The sequence below is a fragment of the Ixodes scapularis genome, unplaced genomic scaffold, assembly GCF_016920785.2.
Source record: "Ixodes scapularis isolate PalLabHiFi unplaced genomic scaffold, ASM1692078v2 PGA_scaffold1__304_contigs__length_218370807, whole genome shotgun sequence".
Lineage (NCBI taxonomy): Eukaryota > Metazoa > Arthropoda > Arachnida > Ixodida > Ixodidae > Ixodes > Ixodes scapularis.
In genome coordinates this window covers 175899690-175916375 of record NW_024609846.1, presented here as the reverse complement: position 1 = coordinate 175916375, position 16686 = coordinate 175899690, and the positions used below count along the sequence as shown (strand labels likewise).

The window sequence follows — 16686 nt, the reverse complement described above, 5'->3', positions numbered from 1 at the left end:
TTCTGACAAGCGAGAGTTCATGCAGTTGAAGTGCATCCTTGGGCAAAGAGCTCGTGTTTGCAGCCTACCAGCGGAATTGTCGTGCAGGTGCTAAATACAAAAAAAAAAGACGGGAAGGAAAAATAGAGACTAAACACCTAAAAAATAATAAACGAAACTACATTAACTATGTGGATATGTTACAAGAGCATAGCTACGTTTCCAGCGTAAATGAATAGACCGATCCCACCAAGCGTTCCACGCATGCGTGATGCCGCCATAACTGTAATTCGTAGGAGGCAGACGCCAGTTCACGCGACAGCTCATGCTGCCTCGTGGTCTACTCGCGCAAACCTCCAGCATGGTTGTCGCGTGTGTAGAAAGACTACAGCTCCCACGATGCATATCGGCAGCGGTGGCGTACTCAAACTAGCTGGTGAGATCGGTCTATTAGCGACATATTATAATGCATGCCATTTGTAATGCTCGTTATGAGAACGGGAGCTTGCAGCTGGTTTCCTGTGGGCCGTGTTCAAGCAAGTCGCGAGATGCGTCTTCAAGCACTGAGCAGATTAATTTTACCCAGTTATTACCTGCCAGTGCATCATAATCTGTACAATGGTGAATATATTCCGAGACACTACTTGCTAGCAGCACAGGCTAAACAGTGCCCGAAGAGGGGAAAGGGCAAGCGCTAGAAAGGCGGGTGAGGAGAGTAACCTCCTCTCCTATCTAACATTCGTAGTGCTTTCCCCTCTCCCCCAGCCCTGCCCTCCCCTCCCATATGCCTTCCTAGCGCTCGCCTTTTCTCTCTTCGCATGGCATTGCATTCACCTGCACTACACACAACTAGTGACACTGAGTATAATTGAAGGACGGTACACTCACAGATGTCAAAGCACTTGAAGAGTTCGCAACTTCGGTGCAATGCCACTGGTTGCACTTTTGTATCGCACTTCAGATGGGTTGATTTGCCCGAAGTACCTGGAAAATAATAAGAATGATAGAATAAATTAATGTGCCATAAACCAGGGCTGGGCAGACACTCCAAAAAGTATTCGGGAACACTGAGATACATCTGCTTTAAGGCCAAAAATACAGATACTGAGATACATTGTCTTTTATGCGATGGTATATCCCCGAGACACTTCTGCGAAACTGGTGAAAAAGTATTCAGGAATACAGATACAATGTGTAGTTGTATCTGTATTAGAGGGTGTAGTTCGTGGGGAATATGTACGGTCAGTGGCGTTCCAACTTGTTTTCTAGTCAGGAAGGGGGGGGGGGGGGGGGGGCGGGGGAGTGCTCTTGGTATCCCTTGGGCGCCGCCGGCCAGTCTTTAACCTGCCCTGACATGCCTCGCGCCCTCCTTGCCCCGCCCCCCCCCCCTCCCCGGTTGGTACGCCCATGTGAATGGTATCTATGCTTTGCTCCTTTTTGTGCCATTTTATATGCGGTCCTTCTTACTTCAAACTCTTTATTTATCATTAATGCCGCTAAAGAAAACATGTCGCCCCCGTTGAATCAAATAGTTACAAAATGGTAAAGACTGCGTACCATGCTTGACGAAAGGCGTTTGCCAAAATTAAACCTGTTTTGCCGTGAGGGCAGCCTGTGCATCAGAGATTTGAATCATCAGTACATGTAATCTAACCAAGTACCAAGCCTAATCACACAATATAAGCCTAGCAGCCTGACAAGTAAAGAAGAAAAGAAAACAGGGTCCACCGGATAGTCAATTGCTCACCTTGCCAGACGGTGCCTCGGGACTATGGCGGCATCTGCTAGGTGCAGAGCTTCTAGTCTGTGCGTCAGAGAATAGGCATTAGCAAACATGATCTATCCAAGCACCAAGCCTAGTTTCACAAGATACGCTAACAACCTGAGAAAAAGAAAAACAGTCTGCAGCATAGTTGATTGCTTACCTTGCCAGACAGAGCCTCGGGACTATGGTAGCGTCTGTGCTACAAGCAGAGCCTCTCGCCTGTGAATTAGATTACTCATTAGTATACGTGATCTAGACAAGCACCTAGCCTAGTCACACAATTTTACTTAGCAGCCTGACAAGTAAAGAAGAAGAAAAAAAAAATAGGGTCCGCAGGGTAGTGAATTGCTTACCTTGCCAGAACGTGCCTCGGGACAATGATGGCATCACTGCTAGGTGCAAATAGTCATTAGTAAACGTGACCTAGCTAGGCACCAAGCCCAATTTCACAATACATGCAGTACAAACTAAAAAAAAACAGTGCAGGATAGTTGGTTGCTTACCTACCCAGAAAGGGCATCGGGACTATGGTAGCGACTGTGCTACAAGCAGAGCCTCTCGCCTGTGCAGTAGAGATGAAAGTCATTAGTACACGTGATCTAAGCAAGCACTTAGCCTAATTTCACAATATATGCTTAACAATCTGACAAGAAAACAAAAATCAGCAGGATAGTTGATCGCTTACCTTGCCAGACGGTGCCTCGAGACTATGGCGACATCTGTGCTAGCAGCAGAGCTTCACTCCTGTGCGTTAGAGATTCGAGTCATTAGTACACGTGATCTAACCAAGCATCTTATGTTATCTCACACTTCACAGGTGCCTGAGATGACTTGCATACTACAAGCACAAGGAGACACTCGCGTTTTTGAACCATTAACACTGCGACACTTAATTGTTGCTGTAGTGTGACAAAGTGTATGCTTCACAAATGAAAAATGCAATAAAACGTGTAGTCTAATTTTACAAATTTTGCCCAAGAAAGAGTCTGACAAGTAGGGTACCAACATGATAATTCAAAGTTAGCCAAACTCGAGCTTCGCAAAAGTTAGCATCCGCGGGTACAGCCACTACACATGTTTCCGAATAGAGCTCTCAAAGTAACGCCAAACTGAGCACCACACACACCGAAGCTGGTGAATGCTGTCCTAGAGTTCCTGCATAGGCTCTCTACGGGAGTCAGAGTTGCGCGTCTGTTATCCACACGCTGACACGCCGCTATTCGCCTAGATCCGATCATGTGAGGAGCAAAATCCAAATACTGTGCAGGAAAGCCGCCGATACGGCCGCTTCGCCGACGTTGCAATCTCCTCAGCGTACGTTCCCCTGCTTTTGTCTCCTCCTCCTTTCCTGTTTTTCAGGAAAGGAGAAGGAGCACGTTGCTATTCGCCCAATCCAGTGAGATGAGGAGCAGAATTTCGTCCCCTGCAGGAAAGCCGGTGCTCCGGGGTGAACGCGCAGCTCTGGCTCAGGGTTGGCAGGTTGGGCTATAAACAGCCCAATTGGGCTACTCAGTTTTGTAATAGGCAGGAAACTCTAGTGGTTGGCTATTAAGCTATTTCATACCCGATATTCAACAATGTTCAAAGCGTTAAACATGATATTTCTGCGCCGGGTAGAGAAAAACAATCAACTCAAGAGGTTTGGAAAGGAAAATATCCAAATCACAAGCGTGCAAGTACAATATGTGGACCCTCATTGCTGTTGGTTGCGCAGGTGCAATATCGTTTTTCCGAAGTTTTTTGACACGATTTAATACCGCAGGCAGGGGTGGAGGCACGTGTTTCCAGAAGGAGGGAGGAAGAGGAGTGGGGGCAGCTTAACAGATGTTTGAGAACCCCTTTCTTTCGCTGCACTAAAATATACACGGGGACGCTTTATCCTCCTAATGCCTTCTTCTGTAAATAATTGTCTTATGTATCATGTTACCCGTGTTCCAAAGAAATGTAAATACCTTGTATGAAATTTGATGTGTTGGGCTATTTTTATAGCCCGACAATTGGCTATTCTTGGGCACAATATCAGGAAATTTTGACGGGTTAATCTGCAAATACCTGGCAACCCTGCTCTGGCTACCGTAGGGGGCCTACGCAGGAACTCCATGCTGCCCTAGAGTTCCTGCAGAGGCAGCCTACGGGAGTCAGGAGTTGCGCGTTCATCCCAGTAGCTCCGACTTTCCTGCACTTCAAGTCTGCTCCTCACGTGACTGAATTGGGGGAATAGCGGCCGCCGCGCTCTACCTCCTCATTTCCTGGAAAGCAGGACAGGAGGAGGCAAAAGCGGGGGTATGCACACCGAGGCGCTTGCACCGTCGGCGAAGCCGCCGTACCGGTGGCTTTCTTGCGCGGCATTTGGAGTCTGCTCCTCACGTGATCGGATATCGGCAAATAGCGGCGCGGCGGCACGTGGAAACCAGACGCGCAACCCTGGCTGGAGCCTATAATCTCAATGCTGCACTGGAGTACTAGTTCCTGTATAGGCTCCCTACGGGAGCCAGAGTTGCGCGTCTATTTTCTACGTGCCGCCGCGCCGCTATTTGCCGAGATCCGACCACGTACCGTGCAAGAAAGTAACGTTGCACGCGCCCCGCCGTACGCACCCCTGCTTTTGAGCGCGCCGCGCGCCTCGTCGGTTCGAGAGTCAATGGTGCCAGTTCCCTCTCCCTCTTCGTAGTGGCCGAGCAGGGAGGGAATATGGTTTCGTTGTGTCGACCTCGGGGGCGGAAGATCACGCACGATGGGGACAAAGGCGAGTTTGGGGGAGCAGCATCTAGGTCACAGCGCCTCAATGGTTGAACAGGATGTAGCTGATGTTTGGGATGTGGAACGGGTAAGAGAGGCCTTGCGCGCGCGTTGTTTTCTCGACACTTAGCCTAGTGTCGAGGTGGCAGCACATATTCGCCAAGAGGTCCAAAAGTCGCGTGAGGAGCTGGATCAATATGCCGTGCAGGAAAGACGGCGCTACGAAGATGAACGCGCAACTCTGACTCCCGTAGGGAACCTATAAAAGAACTGCCTTGTCCCGAAGCGCCACCTTAGTTCCATCATCCCCACCGAAAATCGCATTGCATAACCATACGTGCGAGCGAAGCCGGTAACAAGTGCGAGCATGTTGCTCTGCAATCGAACTACGTTTCACCGACAGATCGTTTTATAGATACGCGATGATTCATCGCCAGAATGCTTCATCGACAGCACAAACTACCTTTTTTCTGTAAGGAGCTGCCTCACACTGTTGCCACGAAGCGGATAGAACGTGTAGGATACACCCGCGACGAAATGTCCCTACAACGCTAAATCCGCGTAACGACTGTCGATGGAACGGTAGTGTCGACGAACGAGAGTCCATGTAACATCTGTCCACAAAAAGTGTTTTTTGGCGAAACGATAGAGACCCGTTGCTCTGAATGACGCCAGCTCTACACGCAAGAATAATGTCTCGAAGCTGCGATGTCGTGCTCGTTTGTACACACAGAGAACCGGGCACCGCCACCGCGCACACATGCAAAAGCGAAGTAACTCTGACATAAACAGGAGAAAAAGGAAAGCACGTCCCCAGCTAGCAGGCCCCATGCCTCGCAAAACGCAGTATCCAACGAGTGCATGTAAACGGCAGACTTACCTTCATCGGGCGGGCACATCTTGGTTTGTGACTGCAGTGCAGCTACGTGCCAAGCATCGCTTCGTGAACACGATCCGCTTTGTCCAACCACCTTCTAAAAAAACACGCAATTCAAAATAGCGCGAATGAACAAAGGCGATGTCACCCGCCAGCCGAAGCAAAAGTATGGCCGCCGAAGCACGCCGAGATGGAATGCAGGAGGTGAGGAGGTCAAGTCTCCTGGCAACACGAAGGCCAGATAACGCGCGAAACGCGATCGCTATCGCGATAGGTTGTCAGTCGGATGACGTGTAACCAGTGACTGCTAATCAGGACGCGCGCTCTACTCTATTACCGCGCGCATTTTGTTTGTTTTCTTGCGCTCTCCTGATAGCACTCCCTCTCCCCTTTTTGAAAAAGGAAAGGGGAAGGGGGGTGTAATGGTGCACCTGGCAACACCCTCGCCTCGCCCGCCGATTCCTTTGGGAGAGGAGGATTCACATGATGGGAGTACGATTACGCTCGCCGGGTGTCTCCAGTCGAAGGGGGGTGTAAGGGTGCGCGATACACCCACATACACCCTTTTTTTCTGAGAGTGTAGCTCTATCGGGGCGAACCAGCTGGGGCGAACCCCGATCAGTTATACTGCCTTTCACCTAATGTTGTACTGCAGCGAAAGCTAGAAGCGCGAGCTCATAGCGTTGGCAGCTACCCTTAGTACACGAGAGCTTGTGCTGCCGAGATCTGCCTAGAGGAAGGAGCTCGCGCTTGTAGCCTTTCTTGCGGTACATCTTAAGGTGAAATAGAGTGTAACTGAGGTAAGGCAGTTCAGTCAAACTCAATGATCGTTAGAGGCCTAATGACTGTTGGTGCTACCGTGTAACTCCGGCGGATCGCGATTGAGTCAACTGTCGTCGGCTTAATAACAGTTAAGAGCACTAGTGTAACTAGGAATGATTGTTAGCGGCCTAATGCCTGCTGGCGCCGCCGTGTAACTCGGGCCGATCGCGATTGAGTCAAGTGTCGTTGGCTTAATGACAGTTAAGAGCACGAGTGTAACAAGGGTGTTAGACCCTTTTCAAAACCCCATCAGGCAACACTGACCTCTCGTCACTTTCCCATTTATTCCATCAAGCAACATTTCGTCCCCGTCCACCAATCCCATCACCCACGCCATTATATTTTTTTTTTCATAAACAGGAGGTTATGCATACGCCGGCCTCTCAAAATTAATTGGGCCACGCAGCCCTCTTTTATTTCTATATTACTGTCTTGGGTTGATCCCAATTAAAATTAAATTTGTTTACTCGGAGTTCCCGGCTCTCTAACGTAGACGAGTTACACGAGTTGTATAGAAGAGTTTGGAGACGACCGTTGTAGGCTAGCGTTGTTCCCCGATGTTCTCGATGTTCTTCACCAAGAGAGAACGCCGCTGCCACGCCATGGAAGAGCCGTAGCGCAACGCCCTTTTGAACAGGCCGTGTTGTATAGTCACGGTAACGCTCCCCAAAAGCATATACCCACAACAAGAAGAAAAACGAGCAGCCCACGGGCTTCGAGGGTCCATTGTTCTACGGCGGATTTATTGCCTGGGGCTTCGGTCGGGGCCAACGAAGGTTGGATGCATCCAGGAAGAGCTGCTGTGTCGGCTGCCCTTTGTTCGCGGCGGCGGTACACACGCCTACGGGCCGCCTTTTGTAGCCGACGGCAGCGAGGCCCTCGCGTTTTTTGATCTCTCAGCATTCCGTTAGCGTGCTGTCGGTGTCGGCCTCCGAAATTGAGCTGAGAGGACACGGCTTTGACAATAGACGCTTAATTAGTCGAGTAGCAAGGAGCGTGCGCGAGTGTAGTTACAAGCGCTGCGCGTGACTGCACTGCGCGTCTGCAGCAGTATACCTGTTCGAGGGTAAAAACAAAAAAAAACTAGAACAAAGGGGACTTCGCACGCACGTTCATAAACGCCTTATGTTCATTGTTTATCGAATCTGTTAAAGAGATAAGTCTAGCGCATGTAGCGCGTATGAATGCGTTCCCAGCATTCTCTTTGACGCTATATGAAGCATTCACTGGCGGCCGTAGTTGGGTGCGTGGCGGTTGAGCAGACTGGAACGGCACTTATTACAAGTAATCAAATTACTCAGAATCAATTAATTTTTGTATAATTTTGTGATAATTTGGATAGATTTGTTAGGAGGTGATCACAAGAGTAACCTGATTGCTTTTAGATGTACCAAAAATTACTCGTAGCGGTTACTATTTTTTCCTCTCATCTTTAATGATGCCCTTTGTTTCTAGAATATTCAACCATGTAATGCTCAAACCAGGTTTCAAACAGTATTAAGAATATGAGTAGTTTATGATTCGGTGATTCTAATCCAACCGTGAACAGTACTGAAGATTTGTATTCGAACCGGGCAGGGAATCTGTCCTTTTGAAAATCGGAAGTAATCGGAGAAGATACGTTTTCCTTTGTTGTTGCTTTTAATAACTGCCAATTGCTTTTTTTTAATCAATCAAGTAATCTAACTGAAATACGTTTAACCAAGATTAATTGTAATTCTCATCGCTTACTTTTTGTTTTAGTAACGTGTGCAAGACTGCTGCTGAGCGCGTGCTGACGGCGAGTTTCCAGAGTTCTCTGTAACGTGCATTCCGCACAATCAAGATTGCCTGTGTTGGCAGCTTATAAATGTGAGCTAATTCTGAGCATGCGCTGTCATCAACGCACTCAAATATGGCGCTCTCGAAAGTATGCCCTTTGCTGGAAGCTGTAGAATCCTCGCAAAAAAAGGCGGACCGACAAGACATTGGCAATGTCTTAACCCTAGAAACTCTACTAATGCCACTTCATGTCTAGCTTATGTGGTTCTAGAATCTAACGTTTTGTGGTGTTGCTTGTTCCGCCATATATGTTGTGCTTCATAGTTCATACATTATAACAACGGGCGCGTGACTTTCAAAAGGCGAATGTACTCCGACACGCGGCCCCAGCGACAGGTCGCTGCAGTCGCGCTGCTATTCGCGATGAGGAGTTTGGTATTGCCACCTGGGGGAATTGTTTCACAACCCAGAGTGAGGATACTTCAACTTGCACCGCTGGTGCAAGCACTCGCCCTGCCCATATCGAGAAAAACAGAAGCGCCCCTAGCGAGTTCCTCAGCGTAAATACATAGCTTGCAAGAGTCGCCATTGCTTGGTACTGATGGGTATTTTTACCTACCGCCTTCTTCGAACTACGAGTTTTGCGGTGTGAAACTAAGGCGACGAACCGAACGCTCACGCGGATGAAATACTGGTATGACCGCGAATGTCACATGCAAGATATGCATTTGCAGGGCGCTTACGTAGACGCTTCACGCGAATCTGGATCCTACGCAAGCTCACACCGCATGTAACAAGTCCACGTTTGTCCACACTTCACGTGGGCTTGTTTGGAAACAGCGCGTTGGCCTATAGTAGCCGTTTTGGGGACAGCGCTCTTGAACACACGGCAGCTGGAAAAGAGGTCCCCGCAACGGTTGTTTACTCAACGAAGCTGTGTGTTAATTCATGCGAAAGCCGCGCCTCGTGTAATTGGACGTAATTCTGGTTCAAAATAAACGGCCTGCATTAGTCATTGCGTACGCTAAAGTCCCTTGATGTGCTTGTCTTACAATTACCGTCAAATGCGCCAGTGCACGAGGCGCAAGCCTCCAGCGGCCCTTCGAAGCAAATGGCGGCGATGCACTGAAAGAAGTGCCCTTATACTTAGGATACTAAGTATTCTTAGTATACTTAGTATACAAGTTACACTAACGCTCTTAACGGACATTGAGCCAACAGTTGACTCAATCGCGACCGGCCGTAGTTACACAGCGTTGACAATTGTCGTTGAGCCGCTAACGATCATTGCGTTCAACTGAGCTGACAAACCTCAGTTCAATGTTCAGGGTTCGCCCCAATAAAGCTAAACATGGCGGCATCTACCGCATCGCCGCCGATGGCCAGCGCCCGCGAAGCACTTACTATTGCGGAAGATTGAAGGTTGTATTTAGAAAGTATCGTATAGCAGCCAATATTGTCGGAAGAAGTATGGTTCGGGGCCAGAGCTGCCACTAAAAGGATTGCGGCACGTCGCACAAATGAAAGCTCGGCAAGGGCGGCCATTTCACTCTAAAAAACGGTGTCAACGCAGCTCTATTTGAATTGTAACGGACATGTTCCAGAATCCACCCCTGTTGCTAGAGTGAGCGTTACACTTCAAAAGCCAGGGTAAACATTACACTTACCAAAATTAACTCGAAGTCACCATTGTTTAGAGTGAGAGTTACTCTTGTCTAGATTAGAAATTGCTCTTCGAAGGGAAGTGTAACGTTCACACTTTTAAAGAAATATCGGTTGCTCCTAGTGGTGTTGCATGTACACGGAAAGGTATAGTTGCGGGGACTCTTTGAGGCGTAACTGAAACAACTCTTATGAGTGGGAAAAGTTACTATTTAATAACAAGAATAAATTTCACTCCTTCGGGCAAGTAACCCTTAGCCGAGTTGGTTAAAGCAACCTCAACCCGTTCAAGAGTGTGCTCTGTGTACTCTTTCAAGTTAGTCATGGGAACACAGGAGGTAATGTAGCTCTTGAGGAGAGTTACTTCCATTTCTATCGTGAGATTTGGGTGAATCTCTAAAGTTAGGGGTTTAAACATTATCTAGGAAGTGTCGTAGCGACTCTGCTGAATTGTAACTGAGAACTCCTACGCGGTGTAAAAATTACTTTCTTATAAAGAGTTATTTTCACTATTTTGCAGAATAACGGCAATTTTCTTGCATTGCTTGGTTTAGCTACCAGAAATAAAGTATTACTTTGCTAACGCCTTAAACTTGAACTATATTAACGCTTTAAAGAGCAATCTATGGGTAGTGTTAAGTGTACTCTCTACAGTTAGGTGTTACTTTCAGTCTGAAATTTTGTGTCTTTTAGCTTCACAGGAAGGATATTAGCTTTTACACACAGTGCCCAAAAAGTTGCATTTGCCTCGTGTTCTTGTGAGAATTCAGAATAAATATTACCCTGAAATAAATGTTAGTCCAAACTTCTGGAAAAATCATTTATACATCTTCACTGCAGAATGTTTGGTACGAAATCAATTAACCATGACCAAAATGCAACAGAAAAGCAGCACTAGCCACTTCAGTTGGTGCCAACAGGTGCATACGAAAGGTAACGTAAGTTCTTGTGAAACTCAATGTGTGATAAATAATCAAACTAGCCATGGTGCTCTTTAACCAAATGAATTTTAATTGCAAAGCAAATCATTTATATATATCCAACTTTGTGATTGTATCGAGAGAAGGCCACATGATTTGAAATTGACCATTGCAATAACTCGACATAAAAACAGTATTTCAGTTTTTTTTAAGAGTGAATTGGGTAGACCCAGAACAATTCGAAAATAACCAATGCACTGGCCACTATGTGTGTCACCTAAATGAAAACTCATCCAGCTTCACAGTGATGATGGTTGTAGAGGCCGATGACTTTTCCTTGGTGCGCAGCACTTGAAATGGGCTATTGTCTGCATGTTCTCCTTGTAAAAGGCACAAATAATTTCACTTCAGATATGAAATTATGACAATTGCTGAGGAAGCAGACACAAGTTTCGTAAGAAGACTTTGTTAGACCATATGGTTAGAAATATATTTTGGTACTATAGGCTTTTTACAAGAATAGTATGTGTCAGTCTGTGCGCACACACTAACAATGAAAATTTTCGCCAATTTTAGAAACCTAAATAATAAGATGGTGTGAACATTCAAATAGTAGTTTCGAACAATATACAATTTGATATCCCTTTCGAGATTAACCTGCGAGGTTCTTATTTCTCTACATATAGATTGTGGCGTTGTTGCCCCATTGAGCGTGCTTCTTGCCGAACACTGGCGTATTGCGGGCAAGCAACACCCCTGGAGCTCACTTTCACGGGTATTGCTCCTCCGCAGTGCACCGGTGTTTGGCAAGAAGCATGCTCAACGAGTCTACCCCACCGCGATCAACACTTTGAGAAAGACAAATATTCCAGTCACGTGCTTAGGAAGAAACCAAACTTTAAAAGTGCAATGGTGCGCGCGCTCGCCTGGTGTATTTAAAAAGGACCAACTAACTTTGTGAACGGTGATAACAACACTGCAGCATTTTTTTCAATATTACACTGTGGAACCTACAGAGCCTTCAGGGATTCCAACTGGTGCGGACCTCCATTTGAGAACCACTGGTCTATTGGGGAGCGGATTAAACCATTGCGCCCCAAGCGGCTAACTCGAGAGCTCCATCCATAGGGACAACAACAGGGACGTAGCGCTCGGCTGACGGAGTCGAACGTTGCGTGAGCGACAGGCTGGTGCTTCTGTTCTCCTGTCTACCGGGCAAGGGCTCTTTTGTAGCCGCTCCGGTTTGCGCGAACAATGCAGCATGAACACGGCATTTGTTCAGCACCAGCTCAACACAAACTCTGAAGTGGGTAAAGCTCACATCACCTGACGACTGCTTTCAACAAAAATGATGTAAGACAAACTAGAAGATGTCTATATGACCGCTTAAAAAGCACAATAACATCAAAAAACTAAATTCTGCATATCTAGTCATCCATTGCCGGGACTATGGATGCTCGACAGACTTAAAAAACTGCGCTGTTATCATAAAGAACTTTCGACAGCCATAAGAAGAAATTATTGGGGTTGAATACACTGTGTAGCTGGACGAAAAATGTGTTGGCAAACCCTCTTTAACCTTATCCAAAAAATATTTATTTTACCTAACCACGAAGAGGAAATAACAAAGTGTGGTAGATGCGCGAAGGTGTCAACCAGTGGTTCTCAAGCATGGGTATGTCGGGGACCTTTTGGAGGTCTACCAAAGCGATGGGGCAAAAGGGAGGGGGTATAAAACAAGACAACTAATTCGTGCATTCAAGGTACATGGTATATTATAGAGAGGAGTGAACAAATAAAAAAACTAATTTGACAATAATCAATTAAGGGTGCTGTTAGTAAAAGTTTGTTTAAAAAGTGATATAAAAGTAAATGATGTTAGGGACGCGGGAAGCTGATTCGAGTCTTTTGATGTGCGAGGTGGAAATGAGACGCTGAGAGTGTAAGTATTATAGGTTGGTATGCCAACATTATGGATATGCCCGAGGCGAGCCGAGTTATGAAATGGTACAAGTATATTTTCTGGCGTAGTAATGGGTTGTGATGGTGAATCCTGTGAAAAATTAAAGACGATCGTGTTTACGGCGGGAAGACAAGTTAGGTATTAACAAGGTGGTTTTTTTACGTTAGTGACACTGGCTGTGCGGTGATGGTCGGAAAAGATAAAGCGAGTTGCTCGGTTTTTGGATGGCTTCGAATGTCTGGGCAAGACTTTGTTGAGCGGGATCCCATACTGAAAGTGAATATTCTAATTTGAAATGAACTAGACACTTGAACATTATTAGTTATAGGAACGAAGGAGCCTTTACTGTTAGAAACAGGAGGAGTGAGAGGCATCAAGTAAAAGCATGTATGGATGGATAGACGGTCACGGCAGAACCCTTTATAATGGGCGGCAGCTTGCGCTACTTAGCCAGGGCAGACAAAACAAATGTTTTCAAGAAAAGTAAGGAGGAAGTTTAGAGTTTGAGGCGAGGGCCTCGCGCAGAGCCGTAGCCAGAAGACGGGGGGGGAGGTCCCCTTTCCAATCATACCTTTTGACGTGAAATGTTCTTTGGCAAAATTTTTACGGATTTCGTGAAGCGGGATTAACTGACTGACCACAAAAAAGAATAAAGCCATCTCGAGACGAGGGACGACGAACATTTCTTTCAAGTACCGACATCAGCGAGCTTAAATTCAATTCAGGACCGTTAAGGAAAATGAGAGAAAGAGATGCGTAAAAAGAGCAAGGAAAGCGCAAAGATAAAATTGTGAAGAAGAAAACAAGATAAAATGTGAAGTACCAGCATGGACCTGAACAAAATTTCAATAGGAGTGGGGAGCGGAAACAATATACGCCAATTCCGAAATCAAGTAGGTTATTCTTTTTTTTTTGCACAGAACAAGATAAGGCGTTGAAACATATTTTCAGTGGTATTCATAGTGAATGATTCGATGATTTCCCTGCCAGATCTGTTATGATGCCCTGCAAAAACCCTTGCGTTCTTGAAAAAAGGAACGCATTCAGCGCATGTGCGGGCATGAACGACAATGGGGCGAAAGCAGCGTTGCACGGAAAGGCGATTCTGGAACGTTTTCTTTTTTAGGAGGAACGAAGGAACGCCGCCGTGCCATTTTTAATTGGCGGAACTGGAACGGGAACTTGTTACATTTTTACTGGAACAGACAAAAAACGGCCTTCCTTTTTTCGTCCAGTCGAGTAACTTTTATTTTATTTCTATGAGGGAAATTCCAGAAGTGCGAAAACTATATCTTTACGAAGAGCAGGATTTCGATAACTGTTTGGCTCTTTATTTTATCGTTTATTTTCTGGTGTCCTCGCTTGGTAACTGCCGGGTGCAGGACGCCTTGTGGACATTGATTATTTTTTCAGTGCCCGAGACTGCGGTACAAAAAGCAAAACTTTTAATCGAAGGAAAAGACACAGAAGGAGGGACGTTTCAAACACCCTACTTTCTTTGCTTCCACGAATCCTTACACACCCAGAAATCTAAGGCCGACTACAACCATCACCGAACTTCCACAAAGAGACCTACAGTTACGACAAAATAACAGGCTACCTGACGTCGAACGCACCCTTGTGTCTCAAATATTGGTCACTTAAAATATAAAAAAAAATAATTTCTTCTTCCCTTGTCCCCTACTTTTAAACTGAACAACGAATCAAATCTTCACGAAGACGGGCTTGCAGTTTTCAAGACTGACCTTCCAAAAGCCCTACCCTCTTCTTCACTTGCTCGTGGACAGCAACACCGAGAAGCAGCTGTTAAGTTCGAACAAGGTACTTTCTTAGATTGAAGCCTGACCTGAACACTAATTCAATTTCCAAGCTGAAATTAAAAGGAAAAATGATGCTCCATGACTTCATGTCACGTGGCTATAGCTGCCACAGATTTCGTGAATCCGGATTAAGTTTCCAGTCTTGATTTAGCGGGAAATTTTACGTCATCTGACATCAACACCAATTTAATTTTCCCTTTAAATTTGGCGAAGCAAATGACGTCACGTGACTTCGTGTCAAGTGACCTCTACACAAATTCAGTTTCCCCTCTGTATTTACCGGGAAAATGAACTTTACGTGACCGACACATAAATTCAATTTCTCTGCCAAATTTAGCAAACAAATCGACGTCACGTGACCCATACACTAATTCAGCTTCCCTGCCAAATTCAGCTGGAAACGCATTACTTGACACCGATTGCATATCGGTACAGCTATCACTAAACGTTTGTGATGCTAAAACGTTTCACGTATCCAACGGAATTGTGTATTAATTTGCCATATGCAATTTTTTTTTTTTTTATGGCGTTCGATGTTTTTTCCGCGTTATCAAAACAAAACACTGGATTTTACTTTTTTTAGGCCATTTCGTTTGACAGAATAGGAATATTAGTAAACGCACAAGAAGCCATCCAAGTGCGTAAAGATTATCTCGGCCATTATCCTCTCAGGTCGGAAGAAACGAAAGAGAGAGAGACGGGCCAGAAATATAGTGGTTCCTTGACAGGAAGAGAAGCACTTGAGCCTTGAGCGGTTGCCAAACTCGGCCGGATTAGTGCCCGAGTCCTCTCCGCGAGCTCGCTGGAGCTTGCTAAAGCAGCTGTCCAGCTGCGGAAGCAAGCATGCTCGTGAGTGGCCTCGAGGGTCGGAGGTAAAAGTGACCTCTCCCCGATGGCCCCTAAGATGACAATATGGTGGGAGCTACGCTCTTGCGTGTCCAATCGACCGCTTTCCTTTCATCACCTAACCCCTCTCTCTGCGTGAGTTTATACGGGGCGGAAGCATGATCTCGTGGCCAAAGATAGACGTACAACTGGTCAAACTGAGCAGGTAACTTGCACCGCACTGTCAGCTTATGAGTGAACGGAGTTGCAAGAGAGAGTGAAAGATGCGAGCTATGCTTTCCCTACTTTTACAAATTACACATGTCTAGATTCAGCAGGAGGAACCACGAGGACCACGTTTTATGTGCCGGAGAATGGCAAACTCGCTGCCACGTCTCGACGTATCAAACGCTGCTCTGAATTGATTTTCCGCTGGTTTTCCTTTCAAGAATAGTACAGGCACATTTGATGTATGATTACTCTCAAAACAAAGTGAAGGCTATAATCAAAACCTCTTTTGTCAGCAGGCGCCTCGGTTACACAAGCTGCACCGTCCGAAGCTACCAGGTCGTTTACACTTGTTGTCAAGAGCAAAACCTTTATGTAACTCATATCTATTGTATGTGTGCTCTTTGGGCACTCATGCGTTAGTGTGTTCGCTTAGCCATTGAAAGTATGCACTTGTACGTGCGCTTGTTGTTTTGTTATGTAGAGATTACAGTGAGAGTGTGAGGTGAAACTGTTTCCGTAGGGTTTTGTTCGTATATACTTCCATTATCTTTTTTACGTCGAACCGCACCACCAACAGATACCACACCCTGACAAAATATTCTGACTGTGCCGCTGTCTTCGCGGACGCCAAAAATGGTTTCCCATACCTCAGCAGGTCTGCCAAATCCCATTCTAAAACCACGGGTGTTGACGACGAAATACAACACTGAGTTGATGATCAGCGTTGAGTGGGTGATTAATTTTTCCTGGTGCGTGTGTTTGAGTGTGAATGGCTGTGCGCTCTAAATTACAAGACAATATCAGTATCACCTAATTTCTCTCTAGACAAAAAACAAACAAAAATAAAACAAAACTATTGTATATGCATTGGAGTCGTAGTTGAATGATAAGGGCTTGAAAGGAGTGAGAAAAAAAATTTCGTTGACAATATTCCACATTCATCACTGTATTTCAATCTTTCCTTGAAATAAAATGTTGGACAGTTGCATGCCAAACGATCTAATAAAGACACTCTTGCTTTCCCCAGTCATTCTGAGGATTATTTCAAATCACCAGGATATTTTAACAATGAAAGCATCAGCAATATTTTACGGTGATTGTGCCGACATTACAATAAACCTCCATCAGATGCCGGATACCTAGACACAGACTTAAACTTTTTTTCAACCCGTTTTTATTCTACAGACACATGAATTAAAATGTAGATGTTCTATTTTGTTCAAACAAAATGTGAGTTATGAAAGGAAACTTGCACATGAAAACGCAAACTTGTCATTGGATTTATATACAAAGAAATGCTATGCTTACAGTTTTCTGCACAG

The 16686-nt window shown here is 45.7% G+C and overlaps 1 protein-coding gene and 1 long non-coding RNA gene across 3 annotated transcripts in view; one reads left to right on the top strand and one right to left on the bottom strand.

The window, feature by feature from the left end:
* The window catches only part of LOC8053006, a 188210-nt gene that overhangs the window by 6689 nt on the left and 164835 nt on the right, over positions 1–16686 (top strand). The window lies entirely within an intron of this gene.
* On the bottom strand, positions 1557–2948 carry LOC120844428. Of its 2 annotated transcripts, XR_006077821.1 has the most exons (7): positions 2871–2948; positions 2430–2488; positions 2248–2306; positions 2098–2133; positions 1905–1963; positions 1727–1783; positions 1557–1591 (listed from the first exon to the last, which is right to left on the bottom strand). It is a non-coding gene; the product is annotated as an uncharacterized LOC120844428 (long non-coding RNA). The 2 variants fall into 2 exon arrangements; XR_006077820.1 differs by lacking the exon at positions 2871–2948 and having other exon boundaries at positions 2430–2550.